The sequence below is a fragment of the Lagenorhynchus albirostris genome, chromosome 1 (assembly GCF_949774975.1).
Source record: "Lagenorhynchus albirostris chromosome 1, mLagAlb1.1, whole genome shotgun sequence".
Lineage (NCBI taxonomy): Eukaryota > Metazoa > Chordata > Mammalia > Artiodactyla > Delphinidae > Lagenorhynchus > Lagenorhynchus albirostris.
This window is the reverse complement of record NC_083095.1, coordinates 142,981,418-142,989,217: the sequence shown is the minus strand read 5'-3', so window position 1 is coordinate 142,989,217 and position 7,800 is coordinate 142,981,418.

The window sequence follows — 7,800 nt, the reverse complement described above, 5'->3', positions numbered from 1 at the left end:
ACAACGGTGTGGACTTTGGAGGAAACAGCAATTAGAAAAACTGTGGAATCAGATGACTGTTTGCTAAGTGCCCCTGATTCTTTAAGAAAGGAAATGTTGGTCTCAGCCTTACTGGTCAGCAATATAAAGCAAAGTGTCAGGGTCAGAGAAGCTACTTGATTGTTCTCCAAGGCAGAGAGGACAGAAGTCCAGGCACAGTACTTTCTAAGGGTAAGAGAGGCAGCACTTCTGAGAAGGCTGAGTTCTCACACCAGGCAAGTCTCCTATGTCAAACTCAGGTCCCTGTTGGGGAAGGAGTAGGACTCAGAGACTAGGGACAGGGTATCTGGGTACTGTATGTGAGAACCTTGGACTTCCAGATTCCCCTGGGCCTGCAGAAGTGACCTTCTCCCCCTGTTGGAATACAGAGCCCCCTCCTGCCTCCTGCAAGAAGACCTTGTGGAGGCCACAAATAGGGCAGGTACCTTCCAGGATGATGCTTGCCTTTAGGGGTTGACCACCACCCCCAGACCTATATTTAGGTTGAAACCTCAGCAAACCAAGTGGGGAAGTGCTGGGTCTGCACAGGATGGACAGAAGTTACACACTGAAAATGCTACAGAGCTTGGCTACCAGCAGTGGCTGGAACAGCAGGCCTGCGCGAGTTCTGAGGGGGCTGGGTCAGGGAGTCTGTCTGGTGTGGGGTCACTCTACTGTGACAGAGCCCTGGGTGACTGTGGGTATGCTGCTGGGCCGGCTCACATTAAATGACGTAGAGATACCAGAACTTCTGTGGCAAACCATGGAGGAATGGAACAAAAGATTCAAAAGTGGGCATTAGACAGAAACCCACCCGGCTGGCCATGTTCCTTGGGAGGCTGTGCGGACACGCCATCTACCAACTTGATAAGGCACCCACAGGTGAGGGGACGAGGCATTGTTGAGAAGCTCCAGGGTGGCTTCTTCTGCAGGAGGAGGGGGTGGTGGTAGATGGGGGCCTCTCTGGAGGGTTAAGGCAGCCGTGGTTCTCAAACTTTAATGGGCATTAAACTCAAACAGAGGGCTTGTCAAAAGCCAGAGTTTTCGATTTAGCAGGTTTGGGTTTACGGCTGGGGAATGTACATTTCTAAAAAGTTCCTAGGTCATGCTGTTGGCACTAGTTCGAGCACCCCGATACACTGGTGAGAACCACTGGATACGGGCCTAGCAGAGGGCAGGTGGCAGCCTGTAGGCATCAGGAGCAAGATGAGTATAACTACTGTGATTAGCAGCTACCCTGGAATGGTAACCCGGGGTAAGAGAGATGACCTAAGGGATCTACAGAGATGACTCGCAGAACATGGTGCTGTTGGGGAAAGACAAATGAGGCTGCTGACGAAAACATCGTGAATACATACATAATCATGGTAGGTCATTGACTGATTACCAGACCTGAGTCAGTTCTCAGATCCCATTGACAGAAGGCAGGACCTGACCACCTCCATGAAGAGTAAGTACAGATGTGATCTCCAGGGCCTTCCCCAAAGGGAGGACAACCATTTACACTGGGGTAAAGGGAATAGCCATTTCTTTCCAAAGCAGTTGCGTACCCATGACCAGGTTCAAATTAACACTGATGCTCAGGGACGCAAAGCATCCTCCTGACTCTCCTGTAAGAGTAGGGACATATCAGGGTCATGTCCTAAACAGAGCCCTGGCCCAAGACACAGTGGGTTCAGAAGAACAATCTGGGACTGACATATTTGAGGGTAATTGGCATATGGTTGGTATTCAAAGCCACGAGATTGGAGCAGCCAAGTATACACAGTGAAGAGAAGTCTTGCTGAGTGACTGGTGATTAGCAGAGAGAAGAGGCAACACACATTTGAGGCACACAGAGGAAAGACAGCATCCTCCCAAAGCCTCCTGTACTCCCCAGACTCCGAGTCAATGAGGAAGGGGCTGTGTCCCCTTCTGCTCTTTGTCCCTAAGGCCCAGCCCTGCCCCTGGCACAGAGGAGGGACTCAGTAACTGGTTTTGAATTATCCCACCATGGCCACCACTGATGAACTCCATGGAAAATGTGTTCAGGGCAGTAACAGCAAACATGATGTTCTTTGATGGAAGATTCTTCTTTTTTTAGTTCTTAAGATGAAATGTGAATCTTGTTCTGTTCCTGTTGGGAAGATTAACCAGGGGATGTCTCTTTACCACTTGGGGCCCTTCCCAAGTTCATTTGTAATGTACTGTATATGTCATGACTTTACAAATTAAGAGAGGGAGGTTGTGCAGGTTAAGTTACTGCGCATTTTTTTTCATATGACAAATGCTATTTTTTTTAACATCTTTATTGGAGTATAATTGCTTTACAATGGTGTGTTAGTTTCTGCTTTATAACAAAGTGAATCAGTTATACATATACATATGTTCCCATATCTCTTCCCTCTTGCGTCTCCCTCCCACCCTCCCTATGCCTCCCCTCTAGGTGGTCACAAAGCACCTAGCTGATCTCCCTGTGCTATGTGGCTACTTCCCACTAGCTATCTATTTTACGTTTGGTAGCGTATATATGTCCATGCCACTCTCTCACTTTCTCACAGCTTACCCTTCCCCCTCCCCGTATCCTCAAGTCCATTCTCTAGTAGGTCTGTGTCTTTATTCCTGTCTTACCCCTAGGTTCTTCATGACATTTTTTTTTCTTAAATTCCATATATATGTGTTAGCATACAGTATTTGTCTTTCTCTTTCTGACTTACTTCACTCTGTATGACAGACTCTAGGTCCATCCACCTCACTACGAATAACTCAATTTCGTTTCTTTTTATGGCTGAGTAATATTCCATTGTATATATGTGCCACATCTTCTTTATCCATCTGTTAATGGACACTTAGGTCGCTTCCATGTCCTGGCTACAAATGCTATTTTTGCACCTTTAAAACAGGTAGCCTCTACCCCAACAAACACCTGTTGTGCTCCTATGAAACAGTGATAAACAAATGGTCTGCCCTCTCGAAATAGCCAGAAGAGCCGTGACAACATGGCGAATGCTCTGGGCTCTAAGCAAGAGTGGCTGGATTCAGTTTTTCAAATGAGGTAGGGCATAAAGATGCTGTGTCCTGAAGGCCTTATATTCTCTTCTTTTTTAGTTCTTGTAGTGAAGGAGGGGTTATCCTCACTCTACCAACAAGGAACCTGGGTGTGGAAGGTTCAAGGACTAGTCCAGGCCTGCCCTCCTGCTCGCTAGCCCCACTCTCCTGGGGACCCCACTGAGCTGCCTGTCATCTGCATTGGTCCCCTGGGTCCTGAGCATCTCCTCCAGCTTTCCTGAGCCTCCGTGTGATTCCTGGGCTTCAGAACTTCACCTATGAGGACAACCAACATTTCCTGGGTGCTGTGCCCCAGGCACTGCACGACGAGTTTCACACAGTACAATGGGCAGTGTGGGGAGTGGGTGAGACCAGGGCCCAAATCCTGCCACTTGTTACTTGCCTGGCCTTGGCCAAGATGACCACACTGCACCTCCTTTTCCTCATCACTGAAATAGAGCTGCTAGTACCTACTTCCTAGGTGGCTGTGCTGATGATGTGAGTTAATCTATGTAAAGAGCTCAGAACAGTGCCTGGCACACACTGAGGGCCCTGCAAGGACTAGCTCTGGTTGTCCACCCCAGGGGTTCTCTGTGCACTATTTTTTTTTTTTGCGGTATGCGGGCCTCTCACTGTTGTGGCCTCTCCCGTTGCAGAGCACAGGCTCTGGACACGCAGGCTCAGCTGCCATGGCTCACGGGCCCAGCCGTTCCGCGGCATGTGGGATCTTCCCAGACTGGGGCATGAACCCGTGTCCCCTGCGTTGGCAGGGGGACTCTCAACCACTGCGCCACCGGGGAAGCCCCTCGGGAAGCCCCTCTGTGTGCTATTTTGTCTTCATTGTTACATGGGTAAGGCAGACGGGTTGTTGTGCCCACCGCCATGCTGCTGGTAGGTGCCAGGGCACAAAGCAGCTCTGTTCACTCTGTGCCAGCCTGCCCAGCTTGGACCTTCCAGTCAGCCCCCTGCATTGCCCTTCCTCCACTTGCTTCATCTGCTGCCTGGTCAAACCTACTGGGGGGCAGATGTGCCTCCCAGGTCACAAACTTGGGAGTGTAGGGAATCACGGTAGATTTGTTTTTTCTATATCTCCACCTATTTAGGGCCCCAAGTTCCACCACGGTGATGGAAACTCAATCTCTATCAGTTTAAGGTTCTAAGCTTCCTTGGGGCTGCACTAGAAGACTTACCCAGAGCCAAGGCTCTGTGGGGCTGGGGACCTACCTGGACCTTATGTCACCTCTCTGTGCTGGCATCCACTAGCCTTTCACTCCACTCCATAGAGCCCGTGGTCTTCATCCACATAGGCAGAGGCTGGGACAGTGGGCCCCTATGGACTGTCGAGTGGGTTCTCCACTGTACAAACGTACCTGAATGAGTGAAATTGAAATCCAGCCTGTGCTGTTCTTGCTAAGCTGTGGATGTAGGTACAGGGCTGCTTCCTACCAACACCCACAGTCTAGGCCATGTACCTACGGCTCCTTCATCTACCTTTTTCTAATTTGCACAGAGGCATCTGAGAGCTGGCTGTGGCCCTGCTGGCGTCACCTCATCCCTGTCTGAATGGCTCCCTTAGGTCCTCTGCCGCTTCTGAGTGGTGCTTGGGCTCCTGGCCTCGCTCATGCTGGGGGTGGTCACCTCAGAAATGCCCTCCTGGCCTAGGCTGCAGCTCTTTCCCTCAGGCCTGCTAACTCCCCAAGGGTGCACTGGGGAAGCCAGCACAAGGCCACTGCTCCTGGAGCCACAACGTAGCTGGGATTTTGTTGTCTCCTTGGGGCTCTGCTCAGGAAGGAGCACAAGGCTCCCCTTTCTAGAACCTCTCCAGGAACTACTGTGCTTTCATCACTCCCCTTCATCACTCTCCCCATCTCCTATCTAAGGGAAACCTTTTTTATCTCTGTGGAAACCCAACTCTCCTCAGCTTCCTGCTCTGCCGTCCCGCAGGATTTCCTCCCTAACATTTTGTCTAGACAGAAGTCCTCTCCAAGCCATCAAAACCTGCATTTTTATAAGATCAAAGTCAGGAATACCTATCTGGCCTGGCTTTCTGCCTGCCTCCACTTACACAATGGATGGGGGTTGGAGGGAGGGGGAATGAACTATTTGGGGGGAAATCCATTCATTATTCCCTCCCCCACCCCGAATTGTTCCACCACGCTGGGGGGCCCGTGGGCCACTGGCCACTCGGCTCCAGGTTCTCCAAGTAGAGAAAAGACCAACCATTCCCATTTCCCCAGCCTAGCCCAGGGGCTGATGAAAAAGACTGATCCCTCCAGCCCTGCGCAGCACTCCTGCTTCTGGGTCTTCCGGTGAAACTGCCTGGGCGCCGGCTCTCGCCCATCCGCAGTGCCTCTTGCGCAGGGTGGAGGAAGGGATTCTTTTTTTTTTTTAACATCTTATTGGAGTATAATTGCTTTACAATGGTGTGTTAGTTTCTGCTTTATAACAAAGTGAATCAGTTATACATATACATATGTTCCCATATCTCTTCCCTCTTGCGTCTCCCTCCCTCCCACCCTCCCTATCCCACCCCTCCAGGCGGTCACAAAGCACCGAGCTGGTATCTCTGTGCTGTGTGGCTGCTTCCCACTAGCTATCTACCTTATGTTTGGTAGTGTATATATGTCCATGCCTCTCTCTCGCTTTGTCACAGCTCACCCTTCCCCCTCCCCATGTCCTCAAGTCCGTTCTCCCGTAGGTCTGTGTCTTTATTCCTGTCTTACCCCTAGGTTCTTCACATTTTTTTCCCTTAAATTCCATATATATGTGTTAGGATTCTTGCTTGAAGCGGCCCTTGGAGGCTTTTCTGGGCTCGCCATCCTCAGGCAGCGCCCCCTGCCGGGAGGTTGGGGAAAATTCTCGCTCTCCTTCAGGGCTCGCGGCTCACAGCCGCAGAGAACTCCTCATCCCACCACGCTTCATTTGCACAGCTGACGACAAGCATCTATTAGTCTACTGAAATCAGTAAGCGGGGCTAAAATGTAAAGTTCTTCTCGCCAATTCTCTGATATTCCTGAGTTCTGTTTTTATTGCAAATTGGTAACAGGTGAGGTAGATAGTCCTGGAGGTGTTTAACCTGTCAGAGGGGGCTGTGGTTAAAAGAAAAATCTAAACCATTGTTTCACTGTAGTGGGGAGCAATTTCTTCTATATTGGGCCAATTCTAGAAAAAATATTTATGGGCAATTTTAAAACTTCAAAGTAAAAGTGATTTTATTTAATCACACACACATACACACACACATATATACATATACTTACAGCTTAGATTACCCACTATATTGAACAGAAGAATGCCAATATGTCAGTAATAAAACGAGGGCTGCAGGACTTTTTTTTTGGCCTTAAGCTATTAATATAGAAGTGTATTTGTTAATATGGTAGCGACGTCGGGGCAATTTTACATTTTTATCAAAAAGAATAATAAAATATACAATACTTATAATAAATTCCATATAGCAAATTGATTCCTGCAGAATGCTTTCAGTGATTTTTGCAGAACTCTGGTGTCCCTCATCAATCTGTGATTGTAATTGACAAACGAGTGTAGCATGACATGAATGTTGGTTGATATTTTTGTTTACCTCAACAAGAAGGACAAAGGTGAAATAACTAAGAAACTTCATTCTCAACAGGAAGCAACTTCTTTGCTAACTCGGATAATAGTTTTGAAACACTAGAAAGATATTTCCTCAAATTTTTGTGCTATTCAAAATTCAGTAGCTACAGACACAACACACTAAGTTTCATCTGCATTATTCACGTTCTCCATGACTTCTTTAAGTCTAGACAATCAACAGAATAATAAATCAAGTTGACAGTTAACAAGCCATTTACTGATTTCTGCAGTCTGAATACTCAAGCTACCAACACAAAGTCAGTGAACGCGGAGTTGGGTAGAGACACTCAGTAGCACGGGTTATATAGCATTTCCATCCTGCAGGGATATTAGACATCCATAACTTCAAGAACAGATAATAGTAAAATGCAGTAAAATAACTAGGAAGTGATATAAGTATTTATTTCCTTTGTTTTTGTATAATTAATGGTAAACATACATAATTTAATTTTTAATGGTAGCTGGCTGTTATTTCTAACAATAGCTTTTAACAACTGGCTCACAAAATTCCTGATAATTTAACAATTGGCTCTCACAAGCCATTGGGATCTGGCCCGAGCACACCACTGCCAGGCCCCAGTGACTTCTGGGTTCCACAGTGACAGGCACTGGCAGGAGATGGGATAGCAGCAAGAAGGAAGGGTTGGATTTTCCTTCTGCTCTGTCCTGGGATGCATTCTGCAGCTCCTGTTCCTCCAGGCTCAGCCAACACTGTTCTTTCCTCTGCCTCTAGGGGGTTAATGGCTTCTTGGCTTCTTGCTCTTGCTGGTTCCTAATGCTTCCCCATCACATCCACCCCTTTGTAAGTATGTACTTTCATTACACCCCATTAATCATTCCCTTCCCTTTGAGTGTGCCTCTGTTTCCTGGCTGGCCCTTTCTGCTCAAGTCTGCTTCTGGGGTCACAACTTCTAATACTTCTATTCCTAAATATAGGAACTGTGTGTCCTTGGGCAAGTGGCTCAACTTCTCTGAGCTACAGTTTTGTGAGAACTAAGTATGATGCAGTACGGTATGATTTTGAAAGATTAACCAGTGGTACTTAATTTTTTCCTCCTGCTATTTCCTGGTGCCCTACAACTCTTTTCCAAACTGGGCAGCTATACTCTGTAGCAGATGTTTCTCAGGACAGGATTT